The sequence below is a fragment of the Aulonocara stuartgranti genome (assembly GCF_965226115.1).
Source record: "Aulonocara stuartgranti genome assembly, chromosome: 11".
Lineage (NCBI taxonomy): Eukaryota > Metazoa > Chordata > Actinopteri > Cichliformes > Cichlidae > Aulonocara > Aulonocara stuartgranti.
In genome coordinates, this window is record NC_138947.1 from 9,398,863 (window position 1) to 9,413,424 (window position 14,562).

General features: G+C 45.5%; 1 protein-coding gene across 8 annotated transcripts in view; it reads right to left on the reverse strand.

Annotated features, from left to right (window-relative positions):
- Window positions 1-14,562, reverse strand: part of kirrel3l (kirre like nephrin family adhesion molecule 3, like) — a 49,380-nt gene that overhangs the window by 14,492 nt on the left and 20,326 nt on the right. The gene's annotated exons all lie outside the window — the stretch shown is intronic.

The following is a 14,562-nucleotide window of genomic DNA, read 5'->3' on the forward strand; positions in this document are numbered from 1 at the left end:
GAGGTTGGGGCTGCGTTAATAGGGTAAGCATCTTGTCAGGCACTGGAGGGCACATTTAGCAGTTACTTTGACACAGTGACTTTGCTGTTTCTGTCACATGGTTGGTGTTAAGTGCAAAACAGCCTCCCCGACTTGGGCGAAACCTATTAAAGAGCTTTGCGTTGACCCTGGAACTGCTTGCTCTCTCTCCTTCATCTGAACTGATAGGGGATGCGCTCGCATCAGGAAGGATCAGGAAGGGATGGACAGATGTCGGCAATGATCCGTCCTCCACTGGACATCTGCCTTGATAGAAATAGATTGAAGCAGTCATTCTGCGTGTGCGAGCGCGTGTGCGCATGTACGTGAGTGTGTCTCGTGTGCATTTATCCCGGTGGGGACTTTAACCTGACTGCACACAAACCTGTGGGAACAAAAATCAAGGTCCCCAGAGGTATGGACTGCTTTTTGAGGCTTAATACTTGGTTTTAGGTTCAGGGATAGCATCAGTTAAGGTTACGTGGATAACTGCGAACACCCAGACGAGTGTCATGGTCCGAAAGCGTTGTTGTTGCTGCTGTACTGTAGTTTCTGTGTAGACACGCTGCGGTCACAACAAACTCAAGGACGCTTGGACACCCCCTGTGGAGTCTTGCATTCAGCCCTCATGACAGAATTTGCACCAGTAGGACCCAAGATAACTCTCGTACTTGGTAAAGTGGAAAGTATAACGCTGCCATTAGGATTAGGCATTCATTTATTGTGATGGATAAGGTGAAGGCTAGGGGATAAGAAATGCATTATCAATGAGGGAGTCCCTCTGGGCTACAGAAGCAAGATTTTTTTAAAAATAAAAAAAACTTTAATAATAAATAAATGATCTGAGCATCTGAGGGCACAAAAGTCAATTTAAGTGCATAAGTTGGAACCTTCAAATGAAAACTAAAATAACATCAGCTACTCCACTCTGTTCATTTTCCTATGTTTTACGATGACACTCAGCTGCTGATGGCAGTGTTTGCAAAGAGTTCTTATTTTAGTTCCGATTTTATGCCATGTCCTCATTCCCATCCAGTACGAAGAGTACAACATCCAGTCCTGTGGGGTCTATAAATGTAAGTGCTCTCAACTTGACTGGACAATTTGCTCTGTGCAGTAATAATTCAAAATGCTAAAAAAAAAGAAAAAAAAGAAATAGCACCCGATATCTACTTGCATTTCAGCCCTATGCTAACGGCAAAGACTCCCGAGCCCAGCTGGTGTGAGTTTTCCCACAATAAGAGCCAGAGATGAGAAAATGAGGAAGCAAAGCAGACAAAAAACATTACAAAACAAGGCAATTGGCAAAAAAGTGTCAAGCTTGGAATAAACAACCACTTTCTCCAAATGCCATCCATTGTGCCTTGTCTAGATAAGGCTTCTAAATCGGGCTGGAAAATGGGAGCTCCATTTCTCTCTGTATGGAATTATTATCCCTTTGTTTTGAGTCAGCCTCTTTTGTCTTCCTTTTCCTGTGTGTGTGTGTGCTTGTGTGTGCATATAAACAGAGAGTAATGCTGAGTAGTAGCTGAACCAAACAGTATGTCCCAAAGGGGACACGGCACCCATCTTATGTTTGATCTGGCTACTAAGCTCATTTCCGTGACTCTCACAGAACTTCTAAGGGGCTTAAAACACACTAACAACAGATACCACCCACCAGCCCATGGCAGTATGGCCACCCGCCCCATCACACACACTATATGGGTGAGCACCTCTGTATTTTTCTTTAACTGTTGCAAACAGCTTCACCCTGTGCCTCTGCAGATGTCTGCATCTAGCCTACCTTAATGTAACCGAGCATCTCTTCCATCTTTTCTTTCCCACATTGCATTTCATCTGCACTCCCAACCGCCCACTCTCACTATCTTCTCTCCCATTTTGCTTTTTTTGTGCCCAAATTGCAGCCTAACAGCTTTTTAAGAGCTGTTTTGCTGGAGTTTAATCCTCCTAGCCTCCCCTTTCAGCCTTTATTCCATTGTGAAAATCTTGGCTCAGACCTAGGCCCCTTTTTAGAGAGTGGACCCGCTCATCCACCCAACCCCCTCCTGGTGTTCTGCCGAAACCCCAACCGCGGGCATTCTCTCCCATCCCTGCATCCATTCACAATCCAGCCCAATCCCCTCATTCCTCTGCTCATCACCTTTACGACCACACTCAGTGAACCGTGATACCTGAAATCAATACTTACCAGCCCCCCAACCTCGCGAGTTCTATAAGGTGCTACTAATTGTTGATTTGCTTTCTCCGTCGCTCTTCCTGCCACCACTCTGCTTTTCCAGACTCTGTGTCAGCTGTCATCTCTTACCAGACTCTCCCTTGCACTTTCCCTCCCCATCCCTTCCTCTACTCTATCCTGTATCCCCTTCCCCTGTCCCTTTTCTCTCTCTCTCTGCATCCCTGGTGTGAAAATCATAGGGGTTTGTGTCAGCTTGTCAACACAACACTCAAGAAAGCAGAGTAGGGGGGGAACAAGAGCAAAAAAAAGAGGTACTATATTTTAGAAAGATCAGAAAAAACTGAGGTAAGGTAAAAATGGAAAAAGTGGGCTCCTGTCAGCTTCCAATTGCAAAGGAGGGAGCCTGAGAGGGGATTGATGGAATGCTGTAATCAGTCTGTCTCCGAGGCTGTCACCATGAGGTTTTTTCCCCTGCTGGAATAGGGCGCTGCACACATCAGGGCAGCAGTGAGGCTGATCGCATGGGTGAGCAGCAGCCGAGGTTCTCCCTGGGTAGCTGCTAACAGATGCAGTGGATAGTGTAATAGAGTGGTATGCATACGGGGAGAGGAAGGAGTGAGGGAAGAAAAGGGGAGGCTGGGTAAGAACCCAAGAGTGCTGATGTGACATAGTCAGCGTGTGAATGCACATGAATGGTTCGCACAGTCAGTGTGCTGCAGTGCCCGACAATGTGCCATAAATACACTCATTCTTATACTGTCTTCTCACACTTGCCACTCACATGAGCACATTGATGCGCACTCAGTGTCAGAGGCCCATATCTTTAGGGTTTCTAGTGGGCAAAAGCATCTCTCTGAGTATAATTCCAACACAGCTTTTTTAAACAGCTCCCCTACACTGAAGCCGAGAGCTAGGGGAGCTGAGAGCTGACTCCATACAGACAGATAGTAAGTGACTGGCTGGCTGGCAGGAGGACAGGAAATAAAAAAGCCATATAAAAAGGAGAGAAAAAGGGGAGGGAGTCAGTGGCAGTGGTATGAAATTGTCTGTACACATCAGCCAGCAATGTTGACAAGATGTTGATTGAGCTAGCCTTGTCATTGCGCTCCTGCTTACCCCCTGGTGTTTCCAACACAAGACAGCTGCTGGCGGGATCTGTGTCACAGTTCCAGCCCTCCTCTGGCCCCCCCCCCGCACGTCACCAACCCCCTCTTTGGTCTTTGCTCTCTCTCTCTCTCTTTCTTTCTGTCATATCCCAATTTCTCTCTCTGTCTACCCCCCCCCCCCCCGCCCCGCCCCACCCCACAATTTTCGCCAGTGTTTGGATGGAAGGGCTTTCAATATAATTCACTGTGCTTTTACATCATTAACTTCTTGCGCTGCTTGCAAAAGCCGCGGTTTAGTGTGTGCATAACAGCTGACATGGTGGATAAAATAGCAGCGGTTCACAACATGTGGCAGTGAGGCAGCTCAAAGATGAGACAGGAGTCGGGGGGGGGGGGGGGGGGGGGGGGGGGGTAGGAAAAAAATTGCAAATCTTTTCAATCTCAGCTGCCGCCATAAAACAAGCAAACAAAACAAATCTATCAATAAATGACACATTAAAATCCATAAAACAATGAAGAGATAATGTGAAAATTGCCACGATATCTTGCTTTAAAAACATGCAGTGGAAATGAAAACAAAGGGATTCTCTGCACAGATTCGGTACTGGGACTCTGGCTCTAATGCTCTGGGGTATCAATTAATTTAGTCAAGGGATTTGCGGCCTGCTCTTCCTAATTGAGCCCAGTGGAAACCCCCTCGGCTCTTCGCGATAGGAAGTAGTGCGTTTCATAATTAATACTTTTTTTCCCCTTTATTATTATTATTTTTTAATGAGGGTGGTAATGTTGTAAATGTGTGCATCTTATTACGGTAAAGGGGCCATCTACGCTATTGTTCACTTACGCAGTGTTTGCTGCTGGTGAGATAAATAAAAAAGACAACCTCATTGAGAAGCTGCAATGGCACACTGCAAGTCAAAGCCGCACTTTTGCGTGTGTTTGAATATAAAACACAGGCAGCTCAGTGAGAGTCTCATTAGTGTTGCTTAATATGTGTGCTTTTTAAAGCTTAGAGGTTAATGCCCGACTTGCCTCCATTTCAGTGGAGCTCTCTTTAATTTGATGCATAATTCTTTTTTGTCAGCAGCTGACAAGAGCCTCTTCAGAGAAAGCAGCTGAGCTCTGTAGTGAACTCTGCATCCAACAGGAACACAAAGGCACACAAACACTCCTAATTAAACCTGTTCACAATATTTCTCTGCGCTCCCCCTCTCGCGCTCACGCCACGTTGCGGAGCATATTTCTGAACGATCCTATCTTCCCATCTCTCTGTCCGGAGAACATAACTCTTAGCGATTAAACAAATTACCTCCTCTCCCGGGAGACCCGTGGATCCGGTGAAGAGAATAAGTGTGTGATTCACAATGCTGCCACCTCTCTGTTCTTACAAACAGCCTTCAAATTGCCGCGTATTAATCACTGTCTCAGGATAGTCCGCGACCAGAATTCCTACTCTTTTTTTTTTCTTCCTCATCCAGAGGAGATGAAAGTGCGAGTTTTAATTTAACATCAATTTTATATTCTGTTCATCAGATTGCCCGTTACTTGAAACATTCCTTTAAAATTCCTGATGACTAAGAGCTTCCAGAACACGAGAAAGTGAGAGGGTGGGGGGGGATGTTACCTGCCGACCTCAATACATTCTGCTTTGTGCTGAGGAAAAGAAGGGAAGGGGAAAACTAATTTCCTGAAACTCCATTTCTTAAGCGTTGATTAGTAAAAGGAGCATAATTAGAGTGAAATGTGAAGTCAGGGTTTTTTTTTTTCAGATTGCACCACTTCCTCTAGAAAAATCAGGCCATGATTAATGAATAAATGATTAATGAGCGAACTAATTAATCAATTAATTATTAAGCAAGCACTCGGAACAAGAAATGGGTAGTATGACAGTGAACAGTGGATAAGAGATTTTGAGGCTGTGTGTTAGAGAGAGAGAGAGAAAAAGGATTTGGGATAATCTGCCTGTTTGTTCTGTCAGTTTGTTGGGTCTTCTGATAAAGAGGGGGATGATAATGAGGATGGAAGTGGAAGGGAGGAAATGCAAAGTTTAGAGCTTCATTTGAGCTTCCCGAGTCAGACAGCAATGCCTCGCATAGGAGCAGCGACCCCCTCCCCTCCTTCCTCCAAACTGCTACCTCTGCAAGTTTCCCCCGTGGTCAGGTCTCTGGGTTACGGCGGTAAAGCCCTACACAAGTCAGATGTGGTGATGATGTTTGCACTGGGCATTGCCATGCGAGCCCTCCAATCATCACCTCTGAAAAAGATCACGGTATAGTTCCTGCCACTAACCAGTCATCTCTCCTCCCCTATCTTTAACTAGGACACCCCATCAATCTTTGATAATCTACGGTGTGGGTCTCCCCAGTGTGACCAGGCTGATGAGACATCACAGCAGGGATTGATGTATGAAATGCCGCCTCCAAATGTAACTGTGATATACTGGACCGTTTCAAGTCTGACCTTTTTTTCCTAGATATTAATCGCTGCGATGAAAGAATATATGTGAGATATATCTCTCCCCCAGGAGCTCTGCACTCTTTATTCTTTGGCATGAGGTTTTCTCCTAGGTGGCTTTTTCATGTCTGCCCCCCCCCCAAAAAAAAAAAGTTCCCAGAGCTGTTGCTACACACAACAGGATATGGGACACAAAATAATATTTTATAAGCAGTTTATTGTTTCTATTAAAATGCAGCATTACTCTAAAGCTGCATTTCTCCACCTTCCCCTGACACCCGGAAACACATCCTCAAAGCGAGAACATGAGAGAAGGATCTTTCATCCCTGCATATTTTTCTTGCCGTTTACTGCTGGCCTTATTAAGAGAGTTGTGAGTGACGGAGGCAGAGTGTGCCGGGGAGAGTCTCAGGGGGCTTTGATGGAGGCAAGTGATGGAGCTGTAGTAGGCTGAGGGCAAGATCATACTTACGTTTATCCGCTCAAAGTACTTTTTAAAGTTCTTTGTCTAGGTACCCCTTCTTCCCTAACAGTCCTTTTATTTCTGCGTTTGTTCTAGTCTATTGTTTTTCTCTAACGGCCGAGGTCTGCGCCAGTGCTGCATTCTGTCCTAATCATACCATGGCATTGCAGATTTCCTTAGAGTCAACTGGGTGTGAATGGGCCTTTGTCACAGTGGGTGGGTTGGCTCATTGACTGTGAAACCCGGACATATGGTGGCTGTGTGTTGGGATGTATCACAGCAGAGAATGCCATGGGTCAGGCTCTCGACCCTAGCCTGGCCTTTAACACCTTACCGGCTGCACCGAAGTCTGTGGTTTGATGAAGTTAAACACTTCATTGTGTGTTTTGTCTTGGGGTGTGTTTTCTTAGCTGCTTTTACTCACCCTTAAGAATGCGCAGTTTGCAGTTGAGGCAGATGCGCTGTTATGTGACTGTTTTACCAAACATGTAACGCATGCCTGCTCTTGGGCTGCAGTGACACGCACCGCTCCTCAGCATAACACTTTGTAACACGCTGTTTGCATGGTAAAAGTAAAGCAAAGCTGGTATCTCTGGTGGCCAGGCTTCTGGAGAGAAATCTCCTTTTGTCACGGTGTGATGTGACTGTTAAGTGCCCGGCCTTTTCACGCATCCAACTGCACCTCAGAACTTTTCTAGACACTGATGATGACGCTGCATCCGAGGGACGCAACTGTCCCGTGAAGTTGAAGCATTATACGGTCCCGCCAGATCGATGGTGTAAAGTCTGTTTGATGGCCAGTTGAGCTGATGTGAGTATAGTGCGGTTAACAGTCAGAAGAACACACAGCAGGCAAGCGGGTGTCTCGTCTCCTGCCTCCTGCAGGCTGCACCTAGTAAGCTAATCTGGAGTATCTCTTATGTTTGCAAGGTGCAACACTAATACCCAAATGTAATGCAAAGAAAAATCAGTTTAGCTTCTAACCATATCTGATTATGCTACAAATAAAAATTTTTAGCTTTAAAACATGCCCCCCTGAGCTCTCTCCTCCCTTTCATGCATTGTATCTATGGAAAACATTCTAGTTCTAGGTTCTGATAAACAAGTGAGGCGTTACAGGCTCTTAAGCCCATCGTGTGAGATGATCGATCATTGGACAGAGTGTGGAGATAACTCCCTCGGCTTGCCTGCTGGTTACCACTGATCCCATATCACCCTCACAGGATATGGTATGAATCACAGGAAGTTTAGATCAATCTATATAGATTGTGCCGTGTGATTACAAAAAAAAAAATCCAATTTGGCTTATCCATCCAAATGCCTCAGTGTCTGCCTGTTTTTGCATTAATGTATGGGCGTGTCCCGCGTGTTAAATAATAGCTTTTTCACATTCTCCTTTTACTGATTTCTGATATTTGCTGAGACATCTCTACAATCTGTCCTACCTTTGCTTATTTACTATGCTTAGTCTATCCTGCTCTTAAATCTCCCTTCTTGAGGGAGTCGTCTTTTAAATCTTAATTAAAACAGACTCCAAAGCCCCCCACCCTCCCAGGGGCTGAAAGCAGCTTAGAACAATCAAGAGGACGGATTAGAAGTGAGAAGAATAGAAGAAGAGAGGAGATGCAAGAGAGAGAGATGGGGGGGAGGCTGGATGGGGTTTCAACAGAAATGGAACGTCAGAGAACAATATTGAGGGGAACGAGAATAATGACCTCTTCCCCTCACTCCCCCTGATTCTCATTCCTTCCCCTCCTTTTAGCTTCATCTCTCCCTCTCTCGCAGGGCTCTGGAGTCTTGGCCTCACCTATTGACATTCAGCTTCTCGGCAGATTAAGCAGCGAATGGAGCCTCTGGAAAGGGTAAACACAGTGGAGGAACAATGACCAACAGGCGGCAACCTTATTGGATTCTAATTAACTGCCAGGAGAGATGGCCAGGGGCATGTTAAGTGCTGTGGGACACAAGTTAGGGACCCAAACCTCAAGTTCCACAACTCACATCACCTACTCTCCACTAAATTCTTGTAGATTGTTTCTGTCTTTCCCTTTATCGTTCCCGGTATCGCTGTCTCCTTTTTAGTATTCTCCTATCTTTGAATCTATTTGCCCACTCTTTCACATATGGCCCATGAGAATGGCAAACAGAGGCATTTAAAAGCACTCCTTGGAGAGCTATTTGCCATCCTTCTTTTCCTGGGCTACCTCTTCCTCTCTGCTCCCCATCCTCACCCCCCCCCCCCCCCCTTTTTTTTTTAACACAGTGGAACGAGGCCCAGCTCCCTGAGGTAGCTGTTTGAGCGATAAGGTTAAAACGTGAAAAAAAGGTGAAAAATTGTGAGAGATTATTTGATATTAAACAGATTGAATTATCTGGAGTGAAAAAGAGGGATGAAGAGATGAAGGAGAGCTAAATCATATTTCTGCATCGCCCTCAGGAGGAGCACTACCAGAGGGAGAGAGGGCGCTAAATGGGAATGAGCAAATAGCCTATCCTCAATGGTCAGAAGTCTGAAAATATAACCACTTTTTTTTTATACTCTCCTACCCCAGTGAACCAGCACGTTAATTTGAGTGCGAGTCCAGGCAGGTCTCTCTATATGTGTGAACTTTCTCACTGGTGCAGTGGGTCCTCGGTCTTTTGAGTGGTCTCCTGATTAGGCCAGCTCACAATGGTGATGTGTCCTCCAGGGGCCCCCTGTCTGGAGCCACAGGCACTAATTAGACCGGTATCATTAATGAGTTAGTGTGAAAGAAGGTTCAGCCCACCTTGAGTTAACACTGAAGTGGGCAAAAAATAATAATCCAGCACCCCACAGGAGACAGGCTATCGTCACCTCAGCGAACATATAAAGCAATTTGTTAATTGGTGTGAAAATCCGCACAAACTTTGAAGCCATACATGTGCAAACGCATGCACACACTCTCACACCTTAATGTGAATACACATACTGATGTTCAGGGTACTCCATGAAGGCATTGCTTGTTAACATGCTACCTGGGATCAAAGAGGCAACAGCTGGAAGGAGAGAAGTTTGGAAGAGCCATTATTTGTTGAGGAAAAAAATTGCAGCCCAGTGTTGTGTTTGTCCTTCGGCAAACCTGGCAGAAAAAGAGGTTTCCACCATTTCACAAAAACGAAGGGATATTTCTTTTTCTTTCTCACCATCATGTGAGGGACTCTTTGAAATACTCAGAGTACTTTTTTTTTTTTTAAATCAAAGCTGGGAGGAAATGAATCACAGCTTCACTTGTGATCTAAGCCCGGAGATATAAAAGGGATCCACATGACTACTGTCCATTTCCACACCATTACAGCAACAGTCATGGCTGTAATAGGTTGAATTGGGCCATTGATTTCTCTCATGCACCCTCTTTCACCCACAAAACTAGTCTCTGCCAGTTCCGAGATACACCCATTTCTTTTTTGACTAAACATCACATGCTCAAAGACGGCTCACACACACACACACACACAGACACACAAAAAACAGAAAAACACCACCAAATCTAAGCCACAAAGGGGCACAGACACACTCAGTCTCACACAAACACACACGGCCAATACAATATGTCCCAGCTTGAGTTCCTGGGGAGTTAAACAAAGAACTGAGTTTAAATTGGCCTTTAAAGAACTCCCCCAGAACAATCATGGAGTTGACTTGAGCCACTATAGAGTGTCAGAGGACTGCTTTAGAGAAAGAAGGGTAGTTAGGCTGAGGTCTATAGTGGAGTGAGTGGCTAATCTATAGTGTGACGACGCAAGAGCTTCTCTTGACCGGCTTCAATAGCCCTCCAATCAGGCCTGACTGCCCCTCAATCTTCGCTTAGTTTTTTTAACTTGCCTGTGATTGTGCGGCTTCATTAAGGGCCTATTTATCTTTCCCTGTACTACAGTCCTAAAAGGCTACATGACATGTTCAGCACACCCATGCACCGCCTACACAAGGACCTGGCAGATGCACGACTCCATTAGCACACAAAGAGAATCTAACATAGCGAAATCTGCTGGAATCACAGTCCAGTCAGCTGAAAACATTGCTACTTTTATTTTTCTTCCTAAACTGTGATAGTTTTAACAAATTTTTAACTTCTCTGTCCTCTGAAGCCGGCAGCCTCCATCTGCTAATCAGTGTTCCTCCTGCTTGATCGCTTCGTGAAAAAAAGAACAGAAAAAAGTCTCTTAAAAACAATCGTTCAGGTGATGAAGTAGCCTGCAAGGCGTTCGGTGTGTGGCTGTGCGGCAGCGTAATGCTGCCTGAACAAAATAGCAGACCAGGTGAACCCATGACCCCACAGAGACAGAGACCCTCCCAAACAAGCCACAACAAACAGCCTTCTGTAGCCACTCTCTGCCTTTGATCTGAAGAATCTGAGATGAGATCTGTTTCCTCTTCCCTCTCTTCTCTTGTGCCCTTTCTTTCTTTTCCTTTACAACACCTCCTTATACTTTTCCCTCCCCTCCCCGCTGAGCAGGTGTATTAAATGAGGTGACTATTCCGGCAGCACTGGGCCGCACCTCAAAGTGCAGTCTGTGAAGAGGGCTTTTCTCTCCCTCCCCCCCTCTTATCTTTCATCCCTTCTATATGCCCACCTCCTTTACTCTCCCTTTTCCTTTCCCTTTATCCCTCTCCATCCCCTTTACTGCGTTTAACATGTTCTCTCGTACTCTTGAATTTGAAATGGAGAGCGCCAGGCCTCTCATCTATTCGGATCTATCTACACCTCCCTGTCTATCTCCGTCTGCGAATATCTCGGCCTATTGTTTGTTTAGCTATATGTCTAATTATGCTGTCTCACTTATGCAATTAGTGCAAAAATAAATGGCTGCCATAGCTTTGTGTCTCCCCTTCACCCCTCCCATTGCAGGCTCTGAGAAAACAAATTATAGAGAACAATAGGTACAAATGGCTTCTGCACCAAACCACATGATGGATGCAGCCTGGGTTCCCTGCATCTCATCCCTTCCTTTTTTCCTCTTCCTCAATCACTCCCTTTACTCTCCCTCCCTTCTCCATTATCTTCGGCTCTATATGTCTCTGTTTGGATACAGGGGAGGACTTGAGCACTCTTTCGCCCAACTACCCGATCACTGTATGGCTGTATCATCCGTCTTCCCTTCTTGGCAATGACACTATATTCACACTGACATCATATTAAGCAGGCTCCCTTTTTTCCCCTATACCTTTCTTTCTCTCCCTCTTGCCTTGTCTCTTTCCCTTCCCCTGCTGTTGTCTCCGCAAGAACTCTCTTCTCCTCTATCCCCAAGAGCATTCTGTACACCATGACTGCAAAGCAAACGCTTGGGACTCTAAAGCAAACAGCAAGCATCCTGTGCCATAGCCCCATCTGTGGATAGTCTGAGCAGGGAACAATCAGTCCCTCTCCTCCTCCTCCTCTGCTTCGTTCTCTTTCCAGCCCCCTGGGATCTGCACAGCACTAGGATGCCTCAGTCAGACGGGTGCAATGTGCTGGAACAATGGTTGGGCTGCTTCCTCCAGGAGGGGTGTTAGGTTTACCTCAGCCAGCTTGGGAAGCACTTAGCCATGTGTTCTTGCCCTCCTCGCTGATGCTGCTTCGCAGGAATGTGGCAGAAAAGCTTCTTTCCAGCATACGCCTCCCTTACTTCTCTCTCGCACACCTGCTTCCCCCCACCCAGCCCACCTCCAGCTCTCTCTCTCACACACACACACACACACCCAAACACAGGTATGCACACAATCACTTTCTTTGCATTCAAGTGTACACTTGAGATCTAATGTTTAGCCTGAGGTGCTATTAATCCCCCTCGGACTTGCAGTCAGTTACAACTTTTCTTTTTTTGTTTTTTCACCTCTGCCATGCTCAAAGAAAAACAGCAGGTTTGGTTTCCACTGAAACAAGCATATCCATTACCTGAAATTCTAGGCTCCTGGCAGTAAATCCCTTTGACCCCCTCTGCCTCCCTCCTCTCCCTTTCTCTTCCTCCCCCTATTCTCATGCTGAGCCCATTGTTGTTTTTGCATCAGCTTTCTTACGCCAAAAGCAGACTTCAGGAGAGAGAAAGGGAGAGACACACCCCTCAACCAGTTAACTGCCACCCACCTCTACCAAACACCCTCCCTCCCACCCACCCACACACACACTTCGCTGCTACTCACGTCTCAACACAGCTCGATAACATTAACATGTTTTGCCATTGAGGGAGCTGCAGTTAAAGGCTTGATCAATACGCTTTGACTGACATCCCTCAGTTGATAGCAAATTGGTTGCCTTCTCTCGCAGACCTCCCAGCGAGAGTTTCTCAGCCCTGTCTGAAATTCTCTGCAGAAGAAATGTAAATAAAAGACATGGCTACACTTTCTCCAATCCTTCACACAGTCTCTTCCAACAATAGGAAGAACAACAGCAGCAGCAGCAGCACAGGACAATCATTGTGCAGAGGAAGACGAGGGCAAGCCACAACCAACCCACTATTTTGGTTAATGGTTGAGTCACCAACACAATATTAGCCACGGCGTTCCAGGCAGTTTCAACTGACAGGGTGAAGAGATGAAAATGAGAATAAGGAGTGAGCATGGACTTCTTCAAGGAACAAGTAGTTGGAATATTTATTCCCACAAGGGTACACACTCTTTCCATATCTAATAAAATGAGCAGCAGGCAGACAGTTTCTTGTTTCCTTGAATGTGTTTTTCACCCGTAGCTGGTTAAGGAGGTGACATGTCCTGAGAGCTGGAGCATCATTAATTAGACAGTTGGACTTTGACTAATCGCTCCAGAAAGAGCACACAGCCCTGAAGATGCCAAACACTCATCTCGGCTCATCATCCACAGCCCCAGCGTGCGCCCTTGACCTCTGTGGGTGCGCGAGTGTGTTCAGGGTGTTGCTTCCGTGAGATCCTTGTGATTCATTTCTGGATGATGTGCACACGCCATAGAAGCCCTAGTGCACTCTGCTGAATATTTCACATCTCCTTCTAATCAAGTGCCACTGCCAATCATAGTTTATGCAAAGAGAGTAAAAATAGAAGTAAAATAAATCTGCATCTAGTGCTAAATAAATGTTGTCTGATGGGATTCCCAACTGAACTTTTTTTTTTTCCTGAAACTCTTCCCAGCTGCCAGAATTCTACTCCAATAAAGCTATCTTTAATACAAGGTTAAGGAAAGCGGCTGGTGAAGATAACACAGGAACAGATATTGCTGCAACGCAGAAGATAAATTTCAATTTGCTGTTGGTTTCTGCGTCTCGGCAGGAGATATGAAATTCTTGTCTTGCAGGGCAAGAATTGATTGGAAAATAAAAATGAATGTGTGGTCTAGTGCATCTGTTGTATGTTGGTTTCTGGGCTTAAGGTCTTTTAAAATGGCGATATATCTCTGCAAAAGGAAGTGACACTTGCATTTTTAGGGAGGAGATAAATGCAATACAAGTCTTTCTTAAAATAGCTGCTACTGTATAAATTCAACTCTTTCCCTTGGGGGCCTGTTCTAATGACATGCACAGAATTAATCCCACTTTCTTCCTCTCTCTATTCTTTCCATTACTGTGTTTGTACAGAAGAATGAAAGAGTCAACAAATTTGTGCCGTCCCCCGCCCGTGTGTATGCTCACAACACAGCCCCGAAGAGTCACAACTGGGGAAGAAGACTCTAGGAAAATGGCAGGAAGCTCCCATTGTCCTGTTCCCTGTCATATCCTTTCCGGCTCCTCAAACCACCTCAGAGGAAGACACGCTGAGGATGTGCAGAGACAGACACAAGGAGAGAGTGAAGACAAAAGGAGGATGGGTGGGACGAGGTAAAAATAATAACAAAGAAGCCAAATGTCATCAACAGTTTGCTACCTGGCTACTTGGGCTTCCTGTGTTGAGCCATACCAGTGCGCACATCCACTTAAGTTGCTAACAGCTGATAACAAAGCCTCGGGACACACTGCCAAGTTCTTTATCTGTGTTTACCCACATGGCAAAGCTGATTAGAGATGAGCAACATTATGAAGCCCCATTGTTTCCTTTCTCATTCCAGTTTCTCCTTCCGTAAAAATGCTGCAAGTGAGTGTGCAGGAAGGGGGGCTCAGAGGATGTGAAGAAGAGCAGAAAGACAATGCCTCGTGTGCATGACGGGTCTTCAGGATGAAAGGAAATAACAGGTCTTTCTTGCAGATTTTGGACATTCATTACTGCCGGCTCGGGTGTGCCTGTGCGTGTGTGTGTTGGCATGACCACATCATTTGTAAAAAAGAAAAACTGGATGCCTTGCTCTAAAACTATTCATCCAGTCCAGTCACCTACAGTAATCTTGACAAAACTCTTAAAATGCACATGTTGGGATAAAGTTTAAAATATAAAAAAAGCATAT